Source organism: Staurois parvus, unplaced genomic scaffold, assembly GCF_062004578.1.
Source record: "Staurois parvus isolate SC_StPar_1 unplaced genomic scaffold, SC_StPar_1.0 ptg000454l, whole genome shotgun sequence".
NCBI classification, from domain to species: domain Eukaryota; kingdom Metazoa; phylum Chordata; class Amphibia; order Anura; family Ranidae; genus Staurois; species Staurois parvus.
Genome location: NW_028318250.1, coordinates 10211487 through 10237410, shown reverse-complemented (window position 1 = coordinate 10237410; position 25924 = coordinate 10211487).

Here is a 25924-nt window from a genome sequence, read left to right as displayed (position 1 = left end):
TGATACCACAGTCTCTGGCAAACTCTCTCCCACTGGCCAGTGCTTTGGGGCTCAACTCTGGCATTAGGTAGTCTTTCTGGGGACTATATCTCCCACAAGTCTTTGCTCCTTCCAGCAGGCTTGGTCTTTTCCCATATAGCAAAAGGAGGCAAACATGGCAGAATTTGGCATTTCATGCAATAATGCTGCTTTATATCTCAAACCAGTCTTTAGTGAAAATCACCAGAAAATTCTAATGTTGCAATCCGGATTGCTTGTCTTTCATTGTTTTTAATGGGTATTCAGTAATTGTATATGTCATCATCCACTAATATTATCCTTTTTTCCCTACAGTGGATTAATAAAAATATGTGATTTTACACATGAGCTAAATTGCTTGGGTGTTTAATACCTACTTTGGTAGTCTGCTCATGGCTACTACTACTCTTTTTGCTATATATTATTTTTTTGGTTTACAGCCACACCAATATTAGGTGCAATCTTTGAGCTCATCAATAGGTTACCCTGCCTAACACTTTGTGGTATATTTATATTTTTGAATACTTGGTCTTTTCCCAGACTGCATAACAACAGCATTGCTGCTTCCCATTCATTTCCCTTGTGGTGGGCAGAGCTTTTCTCGGCCCTCTCTGTGTCTGCACACATCCCTGGAAATGTTCTGTATTCACTGGCAGCCAAGGAGAGGGAGAACAGCTGCAGCACTGACTTTGTATGAGCGACTGCAGCATGTGTGATATTGACAGTGACAGCCTGGTCTGTGCTGCTGTAGTCCAAAGTGTGCCTCTGATTCAGGCTACATCACTGAAGTATATCTTCAAAACAGTGGTCAGCAAATAACTATAAGGCTGCCCACTGGTAGACTAATTCCATACCAAGGATAATGTTTGTTCATGGGCTTACATGCTGCACTTCTAGAGGACTGGATAGTATTTGATCATAAATATTGTGGATATAAGGATTGGTTTGGTTCCGATTTAAATAACATTTCTGAATTCATTAAACATTTCCTCTAACACATAAAGGTAGTAATGCTTGAATTTGGTGCACAATGCTACACTTAATATTTTTAACATTGAAGTGCCCGATAAAAAGTGCATTACATGACGCAAGAAATGGTTTTAATGTTCTGTGTTCACATAGGAGACAGGCGTGATGGAATAAAACCAGCTAATCCGTCTTGTAGCTTCCTACATATACCACATATTCCTTAGCAGTTAAACCAAGGAGATTCTTTACCAAGAATGATGGACGGTGAGAGATATTTTCATGGGCTCAAATGCTGCACTACTAGATGACTGGATAGTGTAACCTGAACTGTAGCCAATAACTGCTGTGGAACATCCTTTGTTGTTACTGAATTATCCTTCTGCAATGTGTACAGGGTTAAACTGAATAGTCATTAGTGCAGAGGTGCAGCAGTCATCTTTAACACCTTCCCGCCAGGTGTATAGCAGATTGACGGCCGGGCATGACACTCGCCGTTGTGACTGGACGTCATATGACGTCATTCACGCAGCTGCGGGGCCACGCAGCGGCGTCATCTGTCACAGGTTGTGCCAATGACATATCACTACACAGGCCCATTGCCAGTGTCATGTGACCACTGTGACCAATCACAGCAGATCACATGTCAATTGTATACAATGGATGGCTTCCTTTCATGCCATTCATTGTATACAATTGTGTTGTTAGCTGTGATTGATCAAAGCAGTCATAAGGTACAGACAGGGCCAATCACAGCCCATCTGTATCATGTGATGAGCTTTGCCCAATCACAGCTAATCACAACAAAAGACTGAATGAATCAGTTTCATTCAGTAACATTGATTGGAAATATCAATTAAATGCACTGGTATTAGCAATCATAATGTGTAAAAAATAAAAAATCCTGATCACTTGCCCACAGTAGTTCAATGGTACTATGGTAACATTGTATTGCTTTGGTCACAGTGTGTTGAAAAAAGATTGTAAAAAAAAAATGTAATAAACATATAAAAATAATGGAAAATTAAAAAAAAATTAAATTCATATTTTTATTTGTTTTACATACTGTCACCAGTCAGTGTCCTTGATCACTGCCACACCAATCACGCTGTACTAGACTGGTGACAATATGTAAAAACAAAAGTGATTTTTTTTTTTAATTTCTACATTTTTCAAAAAAAGTACCAAATTACAACCTCCAAAAAACAATTCCTCTTACTAAATACCTTGGAATGTCTATTTTCCAGAAATGGGTAATTTGGGGTGTATTTGTACTATACTGGCATTTTCGGGCCTCACGAAATCAGATTGCCCATCAGTACATTGATTAATCGATTGTCCAATATATATAACATGGTTTGTGGATTCTATAGCTTTCCTAAATAATATACACTAATTTGGGGTATTTTCACCAAAGAAATGTAGCAGAATACATTTTTACCTAAACTTATGAAGAAATGTTATTTATTTTCAAATTTATAACAAAAACGAAGAAAAATTAGGTTTTTTCAAAAGTTTCATTTTTATTTGTTTATTTAAAACTCAGTGGTTATTAAATACCACCAAAAGAAAGCTCTATTTGTGTGAAAAAAATGCAAAAAATGGTTTATGGGTACAGTTTTGCATGACCGCGCAATTGTCATTCAAAGTGTGACAACACTGAAAGCTGAAAATTGGCCTGGGCAGGAAGGGGGTAAAAGTGCCCGGTATTGAAGTGGTTAAGGAGACCACTTTGCAATGCTCAGTGCAGGGGACAGCCATCTTGCCTAGGTCTGATTCAATTGTGGCGGTGATTGGAATCAACAGTGCATGAGACAGAGTTTTTCAGCAGCAAGAGAGCACCACAAGGTCGCAGTAAAGGGGTAACAGTGGCATGTAGCCAGAGTTTGCTTAAACTAGCCGATGCTTGGCTGCCCAGGAGAAGAGCTCTGATCAAAGACTGCTGTCGCCATCATACTCTGTGCAATGATATGTGTGAGGGGGACCAGGATACTGAGAGGCTGCACTGGGAATTAGTGTTTCACTTGCTGGATGAGGCAAGTGACTTTGACCATCAGCAGACTGATGACCATCAGGAAGGGGCCCCTGGGTACTACTACTGGGTACTAGCTTGCAAAGAAAGATCCTTTATCAAATCAATGTAAACGCCTGGAGTTTGGAGAGGTGAGAGATCTGTTGTCACTGACTTTTCTTGTTTCCTAGTTCCATGAAATAAGTCGGCCCCAATGGGGTTGCCTTAACTCTCTCTTATTTTGGAACAATCCAGTGCCCCTTTGGATTACAAAAACTGTACAAGAGAGTACTCCAACCACTTGAAAGGAAGGAAAAATGAGAAGTCTCAGCAGGATTGAAAGAGGGAGACCATAGCAACTTCTACCCCTGTCTGACTTGAACTTGACTTTTACTGAATCCGAAGAGGGTTCCCTGGGTCTGGTAAGAAACTAAAATCATACAATTTAATCTATTGTCTGCTGGGGACTGTTGGGCTTTTTTCGAGGGCCCCTACTTTGCCTGCCAAGTTTTTTTCTATCAACCACTGACCAGTGTGACTGTTATAGCAAGTTAAGAGTCTTTATATACTATTGTTAGGTAGATGCATTTCAGTTCTGTTAATTACTGCTAGTTAGAATACTGCAGGTGTTTAACCATATATCTTAGAGTAACGTTATTGTCTTATTGATTGTTTTCATAAGTGCACTTGTTAATCCTCTCTTCTTTTAGGCAGCCCATATGTAATGTATTTTTTTTATTCAACAAGTGGGTTGAACAAAAAAGATAGTTGTGGATAGGGGAATCCTTCCTCTGAGCTATATAGAGTACTATGGTCAGTGTTACAGGCTATAGCTGCCATATTTGGGCAGTGATGGCAATGCTATCACCCCTTTTCTGACATGGCCAAGGAATTGCAGCCAAGTAAGGCAATGTGCTTTGAGGTCCGAGGTTCTTAGGCAGGTGCAGGTGCACAGAGATGAAACAAATACTCCTACATAAGTGGCACCTGTTTATCTACGGACATCTCTTTTTACATTTCTTCACAGTGCTGAATTTTTAAGGTTTGTGTGAGAGTTCAGAAAACAAAGGGAGGCAAGGTGAAATACACATTGCTGAGCGGAGAGCTCTCAGTGATGATTGGAGGGAAGAGACACTCCCCCCTCCACACAGCACACGGGAACAGAGCTGAGGCTGTCAATCTGCTGGAGGTCCCTCTCCATCACCATTTTAATCTTAGTGTCGGGAAAACTTGGCAGAAGTGATTCATGCTGATAGCAGAGGAATGAAGCAGCAGGCAGAAATGACACTTAGTGCTCTTAATCGAGACAAGTACACACTATAGGGGGATATGCTTTGTTCATATTTCATATCTGAGGTTTACAACCACTTAAACTAACTTATGATATAAATAATATATGAATTACACATTCTGTACGTAAGTAATATTTCAATACATAAATATATAAAATTAAAAGATTACTAAATCTTAGTTGAGAAATGTTAGCAACTACTAAGAAATATTTCAGGCAACTGTTGTAATGTATAAACAGAGCTTATTCAAAATGTATTATTATATTACACATTTTCTTTGACAGATTTCAATGTTCTGTGCTCACACGGCAGATAGACATGATGGAATATAACCAGCTAATCAGTCTTGCAGCTGATTATTTCCTACATCTACCGCATATTCTTTAGCAGTTAAACAATATGTTATTAGCTCATTAGCTCTTATATAGGAAAATGGAAAAATGAAATTGGGAATCCTCTGCAGGTGAAGACTGTAAAATAATTTGTGCTGTCACATACGATGTCTGTAAAATTTTACTCCAGGAAGGCAAACATAATTAATACAGAAGTATAGCGTATAATCCCCTTTTTACAATACGTTTCTAAGGTATTCTGTACATGGGCTTTTTTTCTTGTCTGAAATGGTTTTCTCCCCATTCAAGTCAACTGAAATGTTTGAAACAGCTTAGATGGAGGTTTACTGAAGGTTAGGAGAAGGTCAGAAGCACCGTTGAAGGATGGATCTCAAATGAGGTGAAAGCAAGGGAGGCGCAATCCCAATCCCTGTGCACCTCACTCCTTTCACTTTGGTACTCTGTGCCTATAAAGGGCCAGCACTAGACCTTCTCAGGCAGGCTTGAGAAAGAGGTTGTTGCCCTGGAAATATGTTGCTGCCTATTCCCCTCCCCTATGACATCACTCTGTCAGTGAGGTGCACGAGATGCAGCTGTACACGCCATTGGTTTTCATCTTCACATTGCGGGTCTGGTGCTTATCAAGGCCCTTTACACATCAATGGTCCAGCGCCTGGCTGCTGTTACATCTGATCTCAGCAATACAAGCTGGATATAGGCTACATAAGGATGTTAGTAATACTATTTTTTAATTAAATGTTTATTATGGATACTGATCATGTGCCCTTGCTGCTCTTATCTTTTTACATCTGCATGCTATACTACAGAAAAAATGATATTTGCACCGTAAGAATCAATTACAGTTTTGAACAAAATGTCATGTGGTTCCTTCTAAAAATACATATTGGACCATTATCCTCAATGAAAATCTGGTTTTTATTTCAAGGGCTGACAGGGGCCCCCCACCAAAAACAAACAAAAAAACAATACACCCCACAAATGCTCACCAGACCCTTTTATGAGCATGAAGCCTGGATGACCAGGAAAGGGGGGGGCAGCAGGGGTGCATCCAGAAAAAAGGGGGAGGGGGCAGCAGGTGTGCATCCTCTCCTAGGCCACACACTCTCAACATTGGGAGGATACCTTGAGAGGCACTTTGGTGAGTATAATATCTTAATTACCACATCCTTGGCCCAAATTACTCATTCACAAATGAGTCAATCCAGTCATCCAGTGATATAGATCTGCATCAATAATGATGAACTATGCCCACCAATCCCCAAAAAAAAACACTGACATGTCAGCTTCCAACTTCTGCTCAATGCAATTGCTCATGTTTGGTCAATGATATTATCTGGAATACTCCTTCCCTTGTTTACATTCAGCTGTGGTCCAGGGAGCTGTCAAATGCAACCAATGGTGCTGAGTGGCCACTAGCGTGTTAGCAACCAATGATGGTAGGGGCTAGGGATGAGCTGATGGTTTATTCTGAACCTAGATTTGGACCAAGCTTTGGCTGTTTGGGCATTCAGATGAACGTCCAATCTGCCACCTATTCACCTCCATATTTGGTGGTAGCAATATTTGCACCCCATTTATATATGACAGATTCCACTGTCACTGGTTTCTCTGGAAGGTGTCCCTAGGAACGACTGATATCACAAGGAATCCCAACTCCTTTTAATCAATTGCTCTTTAGTCATAGCAAACTACAGTAACACAACCTAAGATTTGGGAGTTTGGGTGTCTTCATTTAACAACTGCATATTCTATTTAATCTGTAAGGGAACCCACCTGGAGAGTACCACAGTGGACCTGAGAAACTTCTAGCTCTAGCACCATGGGCACTTCAGAAGTTTTTCTGAACATTTCTGTTTCAAAATTGCTAGGGAAAACTGCACATTGTCCTTTTTGTTTAGTGGTCACCCTTACCACATTTACATCAGAACCCTGCTTTAATGGCTCAGTTATATAGACACGCAGAAGGTTTTTCATGCTTAGCCTAACATTTTCCAATTAACCTTTAACCCTTGCCTTCCAACTATACAGAAGACTAACGTCTCTCTCAAAATACACAGTGGGTTCATCTCCCTTAAGAAAGTATTATCACTCACCTTCTTTATTTAGGAGCACTGGGGTTGCAATAAAAACTGTCATCTTCTTTTTCCATGTGCTTGTCTTTCTACCCATAAGACACAGAGCAAAACAGCAGTAACTGCAACATACACATGGCCACCCTCAGCAGGCCTATCTGTGACTACTGCCAGAGGTTTTGTACATTAAACTCTTGCCCAGTAGCATTATATCCTTTATTATTTCAAACAGAGAGCTAGTCACACCACTTTTTTACTACTGTCAACATGCAAAGTACAGTATTGGCCAACTTTCCAGGTGGTACCTCCCTGCATGCTAAGACACACTTCCAACTTTCTGGGACCATTAAGCCATCTCCCAGTGAAATATGCCCATCTGATCCTAGGGAAGAAAGCTTTTCCAAGGGTTACTAGTGCTCCTAGTCATACATATATCAGTGTTTCTTAATAAACTTTGCAGACAGCATAGTCCTGTTTCATGCAGTATGGCTCTTCTGGGGAGGGAGCACTGGATGGCTAGCCTGATTCCCTTTTGTGGGGCAACAGCTAACTGAACATTGGTCCCACACCTTTTTATAGACCCTTTGCATGCTATACCATGTTCTATCCATGTTCCAATGTGCATCTTTACACAGTGGCAAGGCATAAGTCTGTCACAATATACTGTATATCCACATGATCCTGCAGCAGTATGTAAAGTTTATTATATCAAAAGGCTGCCAGGGAAGCTAGGTCTAGCAGAGAAAGTCTGTCTGATATCTCAGGGCAGAAAAACCAGTGAAGGTATCTATTATAAACAGATTGGTTTACCTAGACTCAGTGAGAGCTTGCACTCTGCCAGGGCCTCCTGGGGAAGCCATTGCTGCTTGAGCATGTGTCTAAAGAGTGTATGTCTGGTCTGGATTCTGGAGAAATAACATTTGAAAGGATTCAACCAGCATTTTCTAGCAAGAGTCTCCCTAGTTATTATTATACATTTACTGGGCAACTTATGTTAGTTTGAATCTTGCCAGGATAAATGTTGGCTGTACAGTAGCAGCTAATTTTCATTTTAGGGTAAAAAAAAATGGATGAATATTGGAGTGAATTTCAGATTTAGTCTACATTCACTGAGCCATAAATATAATAAAAATAAAGAGTAAGGTAATGCATTTTCCCATTGAAGAATAGTAGTTGACTGTATCCTTTTTGATGACATTTTAACAATTGCCTGTCCTGAATGAACACAGGGTGAATATTGTTGATCACCCTGTGTTCATTCAGGACAGGCAATGTGAGAAAACGTTTTCCTGTTGGTGTGTTGTGGTGCCATATATTGTTAATGGCACCCCAACACACCTTGCTAACACAAGTGCATTTCATCACACTCCAACACATGGTAAAAAGCAAAGCTTTTTAGAAAAAAGGTACATGTATCTTTTTGGTGTGATTTCTGTGCAATGGGCAGACCATTCAAATTATTATTTTGCCCTAGCACATACTGTATATTTATGGGCATACAAATACACATGCACATACGTATGTTATTTCAGTTGAAAGATGGAAACCTAGACTTGAACACCCCTCTACACACACTCGCAAATTATACACATAATGTACACATGTGCAAAACACACATTATAGTAAAACACGCTTCGGGCCCATTCATACCAGCAGGTGAGCATTATGGTGCACATAACCAGGGGCGGACTGACAACTAATGGGGCCCCCAGGCAATAGGGAATCATGGGGCCCCTGTGTCCTTGCCCAAACTCAAAAAAGCCTATGAAAAAGGTACCAGGGGCATCTCATGGGGCCCCCTACTGACCCCGGGCCCTCTGGCAGTGCTTGAGTTTCCAAATGGTCAGTCCTCCCCTGCACATAACATACACTGGTGTACGATGTCCACATGCACTGATTTCTATAGCTACAACACATCACAGTGTTTGCTTTTTTTTTTTTAGTTTAATTTTAAACCTTTTTTAAAGTACATTTGTTCAATGCTATGTTTGGCAGTGAATTGTAATGCAATGCTAAACTTTGTAATGAGCTATGTTGCAATAAATATATGCCTATCACAATACTTAGCAATGCAGCTAACAAGCTGCACTGTGAGCATTGTAAAAATGCATAGGTGTGAAACCAACCAGATTTTTAGCGTAAGTTGCTTAGTTAGAGTATTGTATATATTTGACTTTCACTATTTAGCAAATAGGCACAATTTAAATGTACAGTATTTTCTTATTTAACGTAACATAGTTTTAGATTTAGCAGAAGTGTTGTAATGTATGTTGTTTTTGTGTATGCTAATAAAGATTTTAGTGTATTTTATCAAATATATTGCTTTGATAAACATTTGTGCAAATATTGCAGGACCAACAAACTCAGTAGCACAATTTTATAAAGTATTAAAAAAGTGAAAATCGTTTAAAATGGTATGGCAAACGCTCAGGGCCTAGTAGCAAAAGGGTCAAAGGAATTGTAAATTTTTTATGTTGCCCTTCAAGCCTTATTAAAAACCTTCCCCCCTCTACATGGTATTTACAAAAAAAGTTTGTGTTGATACAAGACCCCTAAGGTAGTGTCCAGCTATCCATGTGCTTTTTTTCCCAAAGGCTTGAAAAATGGCCTTTAAAAAGGTTAGAAAAAAATAACAAGATTTGGATCTCATTAAGGGCAGTGTGGTTTGGGTTTTATGCTCAAGGTTTGTGGATTTCAATTTGGGTCTGGGAAACAGCCTGCAATTTGATCCCAGACCAATTCACTTATCACTATTCCCTAGATAGTATTCGTAATTTGTTGGATTTACAGAATAAATCTGAAATGATAAAGGGCTAGTCAATCTTTGAGTATTTTATTTTATAATATTAGCTTTTTATTACCATGTACATTTCACATCCTGTACATACATATATGAAAAAGGAACAATGAGTAACATAAGAATGATATTATAACAAATTCTATGGGGTTTATTTACTAAAGCTGGTTCTTTCAGAATTTCATGCACTTCTTCATGGAAACCAATCAGCTTTCAGGTTTTATTGTCAAAGCTTAATTCAACAATCTGAAGTTAGAAGCTGATTGTCTATCATGCACAAGTGCACCAAATTCTGAGTGAACCAGCTTTAGTAACTCTCCCCCTGTGTTAGTAACCCACCTTTACAACCTACTTATCCTCATCCAGTGCAATATAGTGAGTTAGTGTAGATAATCATATTTACAAAATTTCTGCCCATATTTTCCTGGCCTTTTTAAAGCCATTCAAAATGTAGCACTTTTTAGTAAAAAATGTTCGGATCATCCAACAGGTGGCCCCATGATGCAATACATGGCAATATCCATAAGATTTTCTACTTTCAGAATTCCTTTGTGGATCTTATTATGTACATAAGAAAAGTCTTGCTATGAGTGTCCTTAACCTCAAATTATTTGCTACTGTGTTCCTACTAAACAGGCAACCATAGAAATAGGCAGCTGGTGATATTTGTTCTAAGTCAAGCATTTCCATGATAGATTTCCCAAATGTCAGGGCATTTAATAAAGTATCATAAAATCACAGAGTGTTCCAGGCATTAACAGCAAAACATGCACAAACTAGTGTGCTATGTGGAAGGATTGTATCTGAGGGGCCATATGTTATTGTGAGCTGACTAATGAAATAGACAAAAATGTCAAGACTCTTCTAGGCTATTCCAATTCTCTCATAAAACAATACTAATTGTTACTTTAGAGAACCAGGCTCTCTTTAAAGTTGGACTCCAGGCAGATGTAAAAGCTACAAATGAATGCACCAATGTATTAAGTAATATATAATTTAATTTATTTTTCTTAATGTATTTAGTGTAGGTATCTGAATTTGATATGAGCTTATTGCATCACTGAAAACTTGGTGTCACCCACTCAGGGGCGGACTGACCATTTGGAAACTTGGGCACTGCCCAAGGGCCCCGGGTCAGTAGGGGGCCCCATGAGATGCCCCTGGTACCTTTTTCATAGTCTTTTTTGAGTTTGGGCAAGGACACAGGGGCCCCATGATCCCCTATTGCCCGGGGGCCCCATGAGTTGTCAGTCCGCCCCTGCACCCACTTGACTGTGCTGTGTGCTGGGTCTTTGTTAATCTCAGGATTAAAGCTTCCATATACGTATTTCATATGTATAATTTTTTTGCTTCAAGGTCAGCTTTAACCAAGTTGAAAAGAGGTTTTTTTTCATGTTTTGGATAGAGTAGTGAATAGGTTAACAATCCTGTAATTTATTTTTCCTCTACCTGTGTTCCTCCTTGGGATCATCTCACTCTCTTTTTATCCTGGTGTCCATTTTTTTTTCTTTAGAATATGGACTACATGGAAAGTCTTCCAGTGGGGACACTTATTGTGGTGACAACTGTCTAAGAGTGAATTTCTTCCCTTCTTCCTGATGTGTCTATTGGAGAGTTAGTGAAGTGGAATTTCTCCAACAGGACAAAGATGGCAAAACACAACCTGAGAGGAGTTTTTACCCGTTCTTACTCTATCCAAAATTTATAAAAGGAACATGTTTTGGATAGAGTCCCTGTGCATCTATCTCCCTAAATCCCTTTATGTCTAAGAATGTTTTTTTTTTGTCTCGTTGCATATATTATGAATTTTAGGTTTTGTAGTCTAACCTAAGGTATTATACATTTTTTGTGGCAGATGGAACTTCCATTTGGTAGCAATTTTTTAAAGACATTCCCCATAATATTTGTCAAATTTGAAAACAGTGCGGCCGTGTGGCGCTCCGCCCACATGGTCACATCATTCATTCATGGACTTCCGTGAATTAATGAATGAACTGCAATGGAACCTTAGCGGCTGTGGGCTTTTAGTTTTCAATTAACTACCACAATGCTGTGGAGCACCGTGGTAGTTAATTGAAGCTTCTTGTCAGTATATATATTCTGACAGGTCTGCAAGAGACCCATATGGCATCATTGATCTACTGATCACTGTTGCAATGCTTTACAGGCTCCTGTAGACAAAAATAATAAATGCACATTTTTTTACCTGAAAAAAATGTGCTTTTATTACTTTTGTCCAAAGGGTGAACTTATCCTTTAAATTAAATATTAAAACATGAATAATTCCACATTATGATACATTCAAAAATAATTTCTCCCCAAAAAATTGTTTGAATGTCCACACCTATTCGAGAAAGTCCCAATCACCATTATCTTGTGGAAAGAAGAGTAACAAAAGTGACCAAATCTTCTTCAGAAGCAGGCCAGGCACTATGAGAAGAGGTGTGTACCAGCTATGATGATTGGCAGCTGAGGCATATGAAGAGAGTCATCAGTTTCTCAAAGCCAGATCAGCTCCTTGTTCTCATAGCATAAATCCCAGGATCTTCCATTTATGATATTCATGAGTGGAGCATTCTTGGTATCCTATGGAGAAGAGATAATTTCCTAGACACAGGACTTCATCCGTATTGCCTGTTGGCTGTTTTGGTGGCCACTTTAAATTGATGTGTTGGCATTTCAGCTGATCATGGGTGGAGCACATCCAGTTGGTTCTGAAGAAGATATGGTCACTTTTGTTAATCATCTTTCCACAAGATAATGATTATTGGGGACTTTCTCATTTTGGTTACATAGTTAGTCTGGTTGAAAAAAGACAAAAGTCCATCCAGTTCAACCATTTAAAAAAAAAAAAAAGTTATAATCCTACACCCACAGTTGATCCAGAGGAAGGCAAAACAACCCAGCAAAGCATGATCCAATTTGCACCTGCAAGAGAAAAAAAATCCCTCCTGATCCCCAAAGAGGCAATCGGATATTCCCTGGATCAACTTTACCTATAAATGTTAGTATCCAGTTATATTCTGTGTATCCAAGAAAGAATCCAGGCCTTTTTTAAAGCAATCCAGTGAGCTGGCCAGAACCAACTCTTGAGGGAGTCTATTCCACATTCTCACAGCTCTCACTGAGAAGAAACCTTTCCGTGTTTGGAGATTAAATTTCTTTTCCTCCAGACATAAAGAGTGCCCCCTTGTCCTCTGTGATGACCTCAGGATGAATAACTCTACACTGAGTTCACTATATGAACCACTGATGTATTTATACATGTTGATCATATCCCCCTTAATCTCCTCTTCTCAAGAGAGAATACATTCAGTTCCTCTAATCTTTCCTCATAGCTGAGCTCCTCCATGCCTCTTATCAGTTTGGTTGCCCTTCTCTGTACTTTCTACAGTTCCCCAGTGTTCTTTTTGTGAATTGGTGCCAAAAACTGAACTGCATATTCCAGATGAGGTATAACTAATGATTTGTACAGGGGTAAAATGATATCTCTCTCTATGGAGTCTATATCTCTTTTAATACAAGAGAGGATTTTACTCACTTTAGAAACCACAGCTTGGCATTGCATGCCATTATTAAGCTTGTGACTCCCAGATCCTTCTACACCATTGATTCCCCCAGTATGTATGATGCATGCATATTCTTAGCCCCCAAGTGCATAACCTTACATTTTTCAACATTAAAACCTCATTTGGCAGATAGTTGCCCAATTAAACAGTGTAAAAATTTGAATAATTATTTTAGGATACATAATTTTTATATATATATATATATATATTTTTATATATACAGTAGTCACATTTAATTTTGAACAAACATTTAAAGTGTCAGTGCCTTACTTTCATTGTTTTTTCACAGAATATATGTATAGGTTGCACTTTAAGGGGTAGCTGCCTTGATATATTTCAATGACACATTGTAGTGTCGCTCTTCATGTTGTCGCTTTTCATTTTTGTTTCTAGCATGCTTACAGGTTGGCACTTTTGGCATATTGATTTCATTAAACTTTTACAATATTGTCACTTTTATGAAATGCAGGGCAATGATAGAGCTCAAAAACACATTTGTTTTTCTTAAGGAGAGCTGCACTGAAATTCACACAGGGATAAAAAGATGCTTGCTTAGTGAATACATCTTTTTTTTTCACTTCCAGACCTTTTCCAGACCCCAAATGTAGCTACTCAGCAGATCACCTCTAATAGTGATCTATTGCTGGCAGGGGCGGACTGGCAACTCATGGGGCCCCCGGGCAATAGGGGATCATGGAGCCCCTGTGTCCTTGCCCAAACTCAAAAAAGCCTATGAAAAAGGTACCAGGGGCATCTCATGGGGCCCCCTACTGACCCCGGGCCCTCGGGCAATGCCCGAGTTTCCAAATGGTCAGTCCGCCCCTGATTGCTGGATGCAATCAGCCAGCTATAGATCACTATAGCAGTAATCTACTGCTATCAGTAGACATTTGAAGGAGCTGTGAGAGCTCCATTATAATCTCTTTACTGACAGCAAGTGACATCACTTGTGACTTCACTGCACCTTGGATCTAATGCATGCTCCAATGGAGCGGTGTGATGATCAATCAGAAATTTAGGAGCCTATTGTTTCAGCTAGAAATTAAACCTGACTGTGACTAATAACCAGCGGTTCCAGTCATGGCTGTGGATAAGGGGGTATTGCCAGTCCTCCTGTATGGGGCCCAGGCCAGCAGGGGGGCCCAGACAGCTGGGTGAATCGGATGTGGTAGGGAGGGTGAGCAGGATGGTGAGCAGGGCAATTACCTTAACCGATCCCATGTGTGATTCCTTCTGCAGCAGCTAAAAGCTGGTTCCTTCTCCTCTCCCTCCTGCTGTTTTTCAGCTGCTGCAGAGAGAGCCATACAGGGGATCGGTTCCAGTAAATTTCCCGCCCACCGTGCCAATTACTGGAACCGATCTCCTGTATGACTCTCTCTGCAGCAGCTGAAAACTGGAAGCTGCCATTGACGTGGCTTTGTTTATCAACAACACCATTTGGTGCAGTTTACCATAAAACTGCTATTTTTGCCCACCTTCTACAGGTGAAACTCGAAAAATTTGAATATCGTGCAAAAGTTCATTTATTTCAGTAATACAACTTAAAAGGTGAAACTAATATATGAGATAGACTCATTACATGCAAAGCAAGATAGTTCAAGCCATGATTTGTCATAATTGTGATGATTATGGCTTACAGCTCATGAAAACCCCAAATCCACAATCTCAGAAAATTTGAATATTGTGAAAAGGTGTAATATTCTCGGCTCAAAGTGTCCCACTCTAATCAGCTAATTAAGCCATAACACCTGCAAAGGGTTTCTGAGCCTTTAAATGGTATCTCAGTCTGGTTCAATAGGCATCACAATTATGGGAAAGACTGCTGACCTGACAGTTGTGCAGAAAACCATCACTGACACCCTCCATAAGGAGGGAAAGCCTCAAAAGGTAATTGCAAAAGAAGTTGGATGTTCCCAAAGTGCTGTATCAAAGCACATTAATAGAAAGTTATGTGTAAGGGAAAAGTGTGGAAGAAAAAGATGCACAAGCAGCAGGGATTATCGCAGCCTGGAGAGGATTGTCAGGAAAAGGCAATTCAAAAGTGTTGGGGACTTTCACAAGGAGTGGACTGAGGCTGGAGTCAGTGCATCAAGAGCCACCACACACAGATGGATCCTGGACATGGGCTTCAAATGTTGTATTCCTCTTGTCAAGCCGCTCCTGAACAACAAACAACGTCAGAAGTGTCTTAGCTGGGCTAAAGATAAACAGACCTCGTTGCTCAGTGGTCCAAAGTCCTCTTTTCTGATGAGAGCAACTTTTGCATCTCATTTGGAAACCAAGGACCCAGAGTATGGAGGAAGAATGGAGAGGCACACACTGCAAGATGCTTGAAGTCCACTGTGAAGTTTCCATAGTCTGTGTTGATTTGGGGAGCCGTGTCATCTGCTGGTGTTGGTCCACTGTGCTTCATTAAGTCCAGGGTCAACGCAGCCGTCTACCAGGAGATTTTGGAGCACTTCATGCTTCCTTCTGCAGACGAGCTTTATGGGTATGCTGACTTCATTTTCCAGCAGGACTTGGCACCTGCCCACACTACCAAAAGCACCAAAACCTGGTTCAATGACAATGGGATTACTGTGCTTGATTGGTCAGCAAACTCGTCTGACCTGGCATTACCAAGAGAAAGATGAGAGACATGAGACCGAACAATGCAGAAGAGCTGAAGGCCGCTATTGAAGCATCCTGGTCTTCCATAACGCCTCAGCAGTGCCACAGGCTGATAGCTTCCATGCCACGCTGCATTGAGGCACTAATTGCTGAAAAAGGGGCCCAAACCAAGTACTGAGTACATAAGCATGCTTATACTTTTCAGAGGTCCGATATTGTTCTATGTACAATCTTTGTATTATTGATTGCATGTAATATTCTAATTTTCTGAGATTGTGGATTTGGGGTTTTCATGAGCTGTAAGCCATAATCATCACAATTATGACAAATCACGGCTTGAACTATCTTGCTTTGCATGTAATGAGTCAATCTCATATATTAGTTTCACCTTTTAAGTTGCATTACTGAAATAAATGAACTTTTGCACGATATTCTAATTTTTCAAGTTTCACCTGTAGACTTATCCAGCATCCTTATCATGTATAAAAAAATTCTTAAAACATTATAAAACCTTCTGGTGATTTCCTGCATGATTGAATGAGTTATGAGTCCTATTCATGTGACTTTGTGGCAGAGTGATCATCCTCTTAGACATTGTAACCATAAAGTTTGGAGTTTAGTCATTTGGCATTTTACTTAATATTCACGTATTATCTTAATTTTTTGTTTCTTTGTAACACTTGTAAATTATATAATGTCCATTGCATGTGTACATTGGAGAAGATATATTCTCTACCCCAATTTATTTACTCTCTACCCCAATTTATCAGACTATTGCCTACTCTGCTCACTTTTAGGTGATCTCTGAAAACCTATCTCTTCAGGGAAGCCTATCCTGCCCACAGCTAATAATGGAATCTTCTACTCTTCCAACCAGTCCATCCCCAACAGTTACTACCTTTTGTACCACTAGCCCCTCCCTCCTAGAATGTAAGCTCCAAGGAGCAGGGCCCTCCTATCCCTCTTGTATTGAACTGTATTGTTGCTGTATTGTCTCCCTTTATATTGTAAAGTGCTGAGCAAGCTGTTGGCGTTATATGAATCCTGTATAATAAAATAATAATAATAATAATATTTTCTCATTATATAAGTAGGATCTGTTTCCTGCTTAGTAGTGCTTCACAGTGTTTCACCTGTTGATCTTTTTCTCTCGCTGCCAGTATACCAGACAGGTTCACACAATGCCCTTTCATGTGCATCTTACTTCAAAAGCTAGATATAAATTGGGGTGGTTATGATTCTTGGGGGACTTGGGAATTATAATATTATAATAGTTGATTTTTTTTTTAAGTTTGACGTTTAATGATGAGTCTATTTCAACTTTTTAAGAGCTAAATTTCTATTTGATTAACAAATACATTTTCTAAAAAATTGAAAGAAAACTGAGTAAATCATGCCTTAACCTATTCTGCTCCTGTTCAGTTTCCCTCTTGACATGAAATTTTATGAGCAGCCACAATTTTTTAAGTCAAATCATATGGCAAATGAGACCAGTTTCAGGAATCCAAACTACCAATTCACTCAATGTCCATACACAGACACACACGTACACTTAAATCGTATGCTCCAAAGTACAGTAGGCTCCTTACCCCCTCTGTGACTACAGGTGAATGCCAATAGGGGTGATGGATCAAGAATCCCCATCCACTGTGACATCACTGGTCTGTTACGGAATTAGTTTAGAAAAGTTAATTTAAAGGAGACATACAGCCAAAGCCTTTTTGACTGTACTTCGTGGATCACAGCAGTGCAGTTAGTTCTGCACTCATTCTGCACTCCTATGCAGTCCTGTGATGTCTTTCGACTGGTCCAGTCTGGGAAAGGATCCTGATTTTAAAGTCGGGATCCACCCCAGAGTTTGGAGCTGCACTGGCTCAGCCTCTGAGTGGTCTGCTGAGAGCCTGGGCCAGCTGCTCCCTCCCCTCCACAGTCAAGCACTCCAGTGAGACTAGGAGGGGGCAGAGCATACAGCAGCGACTGACAGTAACAACCCTTTGCTCATAGCGGCGGTGCAAAGTCAGCGACCAGCTGTCATGTGATTGCTGAGTTCTCACACTTAGAGCTGGCAGGGGACAGATGCAGCATTGGACCGATGCTGCATCCACCTAGTTAAGTATAATTAGAGGGAAAAAAGCCAAACTTCACTTTTAAAGCGGGACACACAGATGTCAGGATAGTAGTCTTTCATAACACCTCTGCTAAGCATCCTTGTTGAGTCCACACTAATACACGTAAGGATCTCTGCCCCTTTTCAATGTAAAGACCTTAAACCTTTACTATGGTCAATGCTTTAAATAAAAGTCAGGGACCATGAAACATGTCAATATCAATTCACTAAGAAGGTGTAGCAGAAGAACAATAAAGAAGTATGTTTCAGCTTAGCATCTAAGCCAGCAATGGGCAAACTACGGCCCGCGGGCCGTATACGGCCCGGCGGACCTCTTAATCCGGCCCGCGGAGCTAGGCTCCCGCTAGGCTCCTCTCACAGTCCGCCCTGAAGACCGGTGTAGCATGAAAATCTGTCTCTAATGAGGATCTGTCCCCCTCGACGTATCTGCGCATGTGTCGGAGATCGCCGATCGGCTGCTAATGCCTGAAACTGGCACATGCGCAGATACGTCAAGGGGGACAGATCCTCATAGGAGACAGATTTTCATGCTACACCGGAACGGCGTGGGAATACGGCGAGAGGAACGCGCGGAGTAAAGGTAAGTGAATTGACACAGGGGGGACTTGGGGACTTAATATGGGAAATGAATTAATATGGGGGATGAATTACTATAGGGGGGATGAATTACTATATGGGGGATGAATTACTATATGGGGGATGAATTACTATGGGGGATGAATTACTATATGGGGGATGAATTAATATGGGGGATTAATTACTATATGGGGGATGAATTACTATGGGGGATGAATTACTATATGGGGGATGAATTACTATGGGGGATGAATTACTATGTGGGGGATGAATTACTATATGGGGGATGAATTACTATATGGGGGATGAATTACTATATGGGGGATGAATTACTATGTGGGGGATGAATTACTATGTGGGGGATGAATTACTATATGGGGGATTAATTACTATGCTTACTATGGGGGAATATTACTATACTTACTATGGATGACACATACACATCATTCATCTACTCTTGGTCCGGCCCCCGGGTCCAATATATGAACCCATTGCGGCCCTCAAGTCAAAAAGTTTGCCCACCCCTGATCTAAGCATTCTGCTTTAACTGAATAATCTTCCACAGAGGCCCATCACTGGTCATGAGTGAGAGAGCTAAGGGTGGTTATTCAGAGCTGAAAGGATTATTACAAATATGACTGCTTCAGCGCTGCTTGTTAGTGGTTTATATTTCATGTCTCACTTTTAATAAGAATCTGCTATGCACTGTGTTCGTACATGTTGTCTTTATTCTCTTTCTGTATTTAGGTGATTTATGAAGAGAGCCTCTAAAGGAAGGACACAGCTCACTTTTCATCATCTATATCACATTTATTTTTTTCTGTACAATTGATATACACAGCTATTTAACTAAATATAAAGGCAGGAAGTACAGGAAGAGATACAACGTTAGATTTACTTGAACAAACATCATTCTATTTAGTGCAGTCAGCATGTTGTCACTTTCTGGATTCTGATTCATAATCTTTATCATGTCTGTGTTGGAATCAGAAGTGGCTAGTGTGTATAAGTTTTAAAGTCTCATTCAAACCAGAACGTGGTGGGAAACCCTCATTCTGTGCAAGTTTACTGCACTGCGTTCAAAAGGCACTGGGTGTGCAATCTGCTGCTTAGCCCAGTCAAAGTCCAGTCCTAAATCCAATTGAAAATCTGTGGCAAGACTTGAAAATTGCTGTTCACAGACGCTCTCCATCAAATCTGACAGAGCTTGAGCTATTTTGCACAGAAGAATGGGCAAACATTTCACTCTCTAGATGTGCAAAGCTGGTAAAGACATCCCCAAAAAGACTTGCAGTTGTAATTGCAGAGAAAGGTGGTTGTACAATGTATTGACTCAGGGGGGCAGAATACAAATGCAAGCCACATCCCAGATAGCAATAAATTGTGCTGAAAGTTTGAAATGACTTGCTAAGGTATTTCTCGACTTGCCAGGCTTCACAAGTTTGTTGCAAAATTGCAGCAATTCCGCATTGCATGACTCCAGTTCAACTTTCTTTGCAAACATTCTACAAGTCTGCTGCAAACTCTGGTTCAGTTATGAGAATTACGGGGCTCATGCTGTAGACTCACCACTGCAACTTTGCTCTTTGCTAGAAACTTGCCACTCAATTGTGCTACAAACTGGAAAAGTGTCAACTAGAACTTGTGCTTCAAGTGCTCTGCAAGCATACAATTTGCCAGTGAAAATGTGCAGCAAATTAACAAGACTTACAATTCAACACTGCCACAAATTTGTGGCACGTTATCTTTGCTATCTGGCACTTTTTAGATATTTATTTGTAAAAATGTTGAAAACCATTTATCATTTTCCTTCCACTTCACAATTATGTGCCACTTTGTGTTGTTCTCTCACATAAAATCCCAATAAAATACATTTATGTTTTGGTTGTAACATGACAAAATGTGGACAATTTCAAGGGGTATGAATACTTTTTCAAGGCACTGCATACATAAATATATTGTAAAACCCAAATGCAACTTACAATGATGTGTTTGGTTTTTTTTTAAGGAGCCATCTTTTAAATCTGATACACATGATTCACTGCTGATGTAGATATGGTAATGATAAAGGATTGTGAATCAGAACCCAGAAAGTGATAACATGTTCACTATACTGAAAAGAAAGATGCTTGTTGATATCATTTTAACTTTTTATATTTCCCTGCACATTCATTTATATCTAGTTGAATGGCTGATAAATGTCAGACTTCCAGCACTGGGCAGTTTTATTTGATCATTTAATTTTGGGGTTTGAATTTCCTGTGATATCATGGCCCTTGTTTAAAGTTAGTCCAAAGGAACCCTTTAATCAGTTTGCCGGGGGTGGGGGCATCTACTTGCTTTCAATAGTTAATGCTTAAATGCCCAGTGCACATCATCTAGGCACCAGTGCTTGTGGGTAGAAACTCCTGTTTTTTGGGGAAACTTGTCTCAGAGCATCCCCTTGAATGCTTTAGCACATTTGGGCTGGTATCAGCAGGGGGGTTGTACGCTCACCACTCCCTTACTTTTGGGATGCCAGTGTGCATGCAATGCAATCAAGGACAGTTAACTTTCTTAGTGCTGTGTATAAGCACAGTTTCAGTACCATGGAAAGCATGGCGGAGAGTGAACTAAAGGTCATTCTTGTTATTTAACAGGATTCTCCCAAAACATTCCCAAAAAGATTTCTATTCCCGACAAGATTCATACTATCAAGATTCACCCAGGGAATGTCATATAGTACAATATAATATATAGGATAAATCGTGCCAAGAAATTCCTGGCAATTCCCATTAAGAAATTCACCTATTTTCTTCACTAGGATCATTTCACGGGTGAAATTTGATAAAACTACCCCAAAGTGTTTGCAATTTCTTTACACTTCAAATGAGGAGTTGCAGTTGGTACACGAATGCAATCAACTGCACCCATTACATGGGGCATCTGTTCTAGGTGGTAAAACGCCTGTTTGATAGCCACCACTCATCATCAGATATTGCGAAATGTATTAACCCTTTCATTTCCATTGATATACGTCAAATGGAAATGAGGGGGTGGTTGCACACACTGCTGTAACAGACAAGAATGCCTCCAGATCATTTCCACAGACCCCTGGAACATGTATCCCCCCAAGCAACCCCCCTGCTATGTCTCCCACCTCTGGGCCTGGGACCCACATAAGGGGTGTCACCAGGTAGAGGGGAAGCAGACTGGTGAATGTTCATTTGATAATCTCCTCTATCCAGTTAGAAGACAGAATCAACATGTGTTACACCACTTCTGGTTTTGACTGTCATCTTTTCTAGCTATTGTGACCTAGGAAAAAGCTAATAGTGCATGATTTGTGCAACATTGGTTTCAGTGAGGAACAGGAAGTAAAAAAGTACAAAAAAATTCAAGGTATACCAAAGCACTTAAACATATCTCCAAAAATAATTTGCCCCCATGTACATGCACATTTGAACTTAAACCCGCATGTTGGGGCACACACCAATGTAAACACAGACTGTGCTATGCATGTTACATATCGCCAAGCATGCAGGAGTGAGAGCAGTAATTCTAGGGCATTTATTTGATAACACATCACCAGCCCAGCATCAGAAAGAGAATGGAATGGAAACTTCTGAGTCTGAAACTAGTGAGGCTGTCTTTGCCTCAGGGAATTCAACAACTCACATTCAACTGAAACTTTCTGCTTGTTATTCTCTTGCAAAAAGTAGTATCGCTGGAGTTGCATCAGTAGGAGAAAGGATTAAAGCTTTTCTCAAACATTGCCAATGTTAGCCCACAAATAATAATTCTTTAAAGCTTATATGGGATTTTAGTGATCTTTTTTATGCTTTAAAGGAGTACTTCAGTCACAGAATGCTGATATATGTGCATATATATGTATGTATAGTATATCATTAGTCTTAATGCTGGGTTCTACCGGTGCAATTTCTGATGTGACTTGAGTCACACAGAATTGCATTGCAAGGGAAAGCACATTATTTTCAATGGTGTCAGTTCACATCAATGCAACAAGCTCTATCAGATTGGATGGAGATCATCTGTGAACAGCAACTTTGGAAAAGGTTCCTGTGCTACTTTGGTGTGACTTACAGTGTGACTTGGCTCCATAGAATATGCTAACCACTTGCAAAATTGCATCAAAGGTGCACTACATAACAGCACTGAAAATCGCATCAAAATCGCGTTGCAGTAGTGTGAACCAAGCCTTTCTCAGCTACAGAAGTTTACAATGAATTCTCAGCAGGTATGTTATTTGCAATTAATCCATAGAATTGCAATTTTATCACATTTTGGTGTAGATTCTTCTTGTTTTCAAGAGTTATACAATTTAGATGTCAGTTAATTTCCCCTTTTACCTGAATCATGGGGTTCTTCTCCCAGCTGACTCCTGCCATTATTTTCCAATTTGGCACATGGGGTTCTTCTCCCAGCTGACTTCTGCCATTATTTTCCAATTTGGCACATGGGGTTCTTCTCCCAGCTGACTTCTGCCATTATTTTCCAATTTGGCACATGGGGTTCTTCTCCCAGCTGACTTCTGCCATTATTTTCCAATTTGGCACATGGGGTTCTTCTCCCAGCTGACTTCTGCCATTATTTTCCAATTTGGCATAGCTGTACATGGCTATGCCTGCAGAGCCATATCATTCTCATTCCAATGTAACAGAGGGACTTGTACTTCACAATGGAGCTTAAGTGGGGTGATACATCTTCCATCCCTCATAACTGAGGGACCATAACTTGGCATAGAGCTGCAGCTATAGGAATAGTTTGCATGAGTTAGAAAATTGCACCCACAATCCACTGATCACTGTTGCAATGCTTTGCAGTCTTCAATACCAAAAATAAAAACATAATAAATGTACATTTTATTATTAATCATTTTGTTGCATTATTTATTTAGTGCATAATGTTCACATAGCCCTTAATCTGTGCATTGTGATGTTTGTCTGGAAATCCTCTTTAACCACTTCCCATATGACCATAGTACATAAATGGGAGCATCGTCTATGCAGGTGGATGTACCCATACACCCCACGCTCCCTAAGAGAGAGCAGTGGTGCAATCTGTGCCTGCTGTGTCAGGTGGGCACTGATCACTTTACCAGGCTGCTGTTGGTGGTTCTGCTACCATGTCATTGCTGTAGCCAATCAGCGATCACATGGAAAGTAGTAAACTATCCTGACATTACTACTACTGTGTGAGCTCTGTGACCGGTCACATACAGTAGTACAGGCCCATTCAGAGCAGCCCTGTACCATGCAATAGTTGTAGTGAATCACAGCTATCATAGTATTTCTCAGAGGCTGCAGGAATGAAAGTGAAAGTCGGTGAGAAATGATTGCTTAAACAGTCACTATGCTGACTCTGTACTGGCAGGGCGACTGTTTGTAAAAAACAAACAAACATATTTTTTTCTTTTTTTTCATTTACTGTCACCAGTCCTAATTACTGCCATCCTCTCCCTAATCACCACAACACCAGTTACATGTTTGTGATCACCACCACACCAGTCCCTGTGTCCCTAATCACTGTCATACCACTTGTATTGTCTCTTATCACTGCCGCCCATTCACAGTGTCACTTATCACTGCTGCAACACCCATTGTCACACCCATTTCCATTATCACAGCCACACTGGACATATTGTCCCTGATCATTGCAATTCCAGTCATATTGTCCCTGATTACCATCACACCAGTCATATTGTCCCTGATCACTGCTTCATCAGTTACAGTCTCCCTGATCACTGCCACACCAGTCCCAGTGTCTTTGCTCACCACCCACATCACTCATATTTTCCCTGATCACCACCACTGCAGTTAAAGTGTCCCTGATCAACCCCACACCAGTCATATCATCACTAATCACCTCTACATAAGTTACAGTGCCACTGATCACTGCCACACCAGTTCCAGTTTTCCTGATCTCCAGAATACTAGTGCAGTGTTGCCTCTGCCTTCTGCTTGTACCAATCCAGGCCTGTTTATTGACCACATTTCTTCTAGTGGCCTGGACCAATCCTTTGTCTGCTTTCTGACCATGTTTCTGCCTGCACCTAAGCTGACCCATCTGCACATCCCAGTGACTATGTTCCTATAAGACACCAGTCCCAGCCGTCCCCTGTGGACAGCTGCACTCTGCACTAATTTTATGGGTTTTTCCACAGTCCTGGTGTTGGTGTGATAGGTAGTCAAGAAAATTAATTTATGCCCCTACAAAGCCCAAAGGTGCTCCTTGGCTTTTGGAACCCTCTGTGTGGCTTGGTGTGTAAAAAGTCTGACGCATGTGGTATTACCACACGTGGGAGGAGTAGCAGAATGTGTTTTGGGGTGTGTTTCTAAGTATGCCTATGATGTATGTTAGAAATATCATGTTAATTGACAGATTTGTGTAAAGAAAAATACATTTTCATTTTCTTTCCTGAATTTTCCAAGAACTTGTGACAAAAAAAAATGAAATTTTCAAAAGACTCACTATGCCTTTCAGAAAATACCTTTATTTTCCAAAATGGGGTCATTTTGTATTTTTTTTTTACCATTGTTATGGTGCTCCAGGACCTCCAAAAATTAGATGTCTAATTTATGTCCTTAGAAAGCCTGAATGTACTCCTTGGATTTTGAGCCCCTTTATGCATCTAGGTTGTGAAAAAGTTTTGCATGTGGTATCCCCATACTCAGGAGGCATAGCAGATTGTGTTTTGAGGTATAATTGTAAGTATGCCAATGCTGTGTGTGAGAAATAAAATGACAAAACAAATTTTATTTTATTCCTTCATTTTCAAAAAATTGTGACAAAACAAAAAAAAAATTTAAAACTCACCATGCCTCCTACTAACTATTGCACTGATTTGGGTTATGTTAACCAAATGGAAAGTATTTTGATCTAAATGTATGAAGAAATAGTATTTCTTTTTGCTTATATAGCAGAAAATAATAAAAAAAAAAAACAGTTTTGATCAAATACAACCAAAATAAATCTCTACTTGTCTCAAAAAATTATAGATATTTCATTTAGGTATAGTGTTGCATGCCTGAGTAATTGTCATTCAAAGTACGACAGTGCTGAAAGCTAAAAAAAATAGTCTGAACTGGAAGGGGATGAAAGTGTCTGGACTTGAGGTTGTTAAATCAACTTACTCATCACAGACTGTCAATAGTACATGGGTATGCCAGAAAATTGGTTGTTGAGTGCTAGTCACAGTCTACAAAGAAGGTCTGTGATTATAATCTTTTAGGCTTTGCTGTAAGCCTAAAATTGGAAAAGAGCAGCATTATAGAGCATAGCAAGACAGTTACAACCAAAATGTAGACATAGGCAAATTAGTTTCACAAAACCATCATACTACTGTGTGATATGTATTTTCTAGAAAGCTCTTTTAAGATTTGTATCATAGGTATTTTTAAGATTTAATACATAGGTAGGGTATAATATGATCTTTAAATCAACAGTTCATCATATCAGTATACAATTCATTTTATTCTATAACGTTCATGAAATTCTTTCACCATTGCAGACTGAAGCAAGTCAAATAAAAA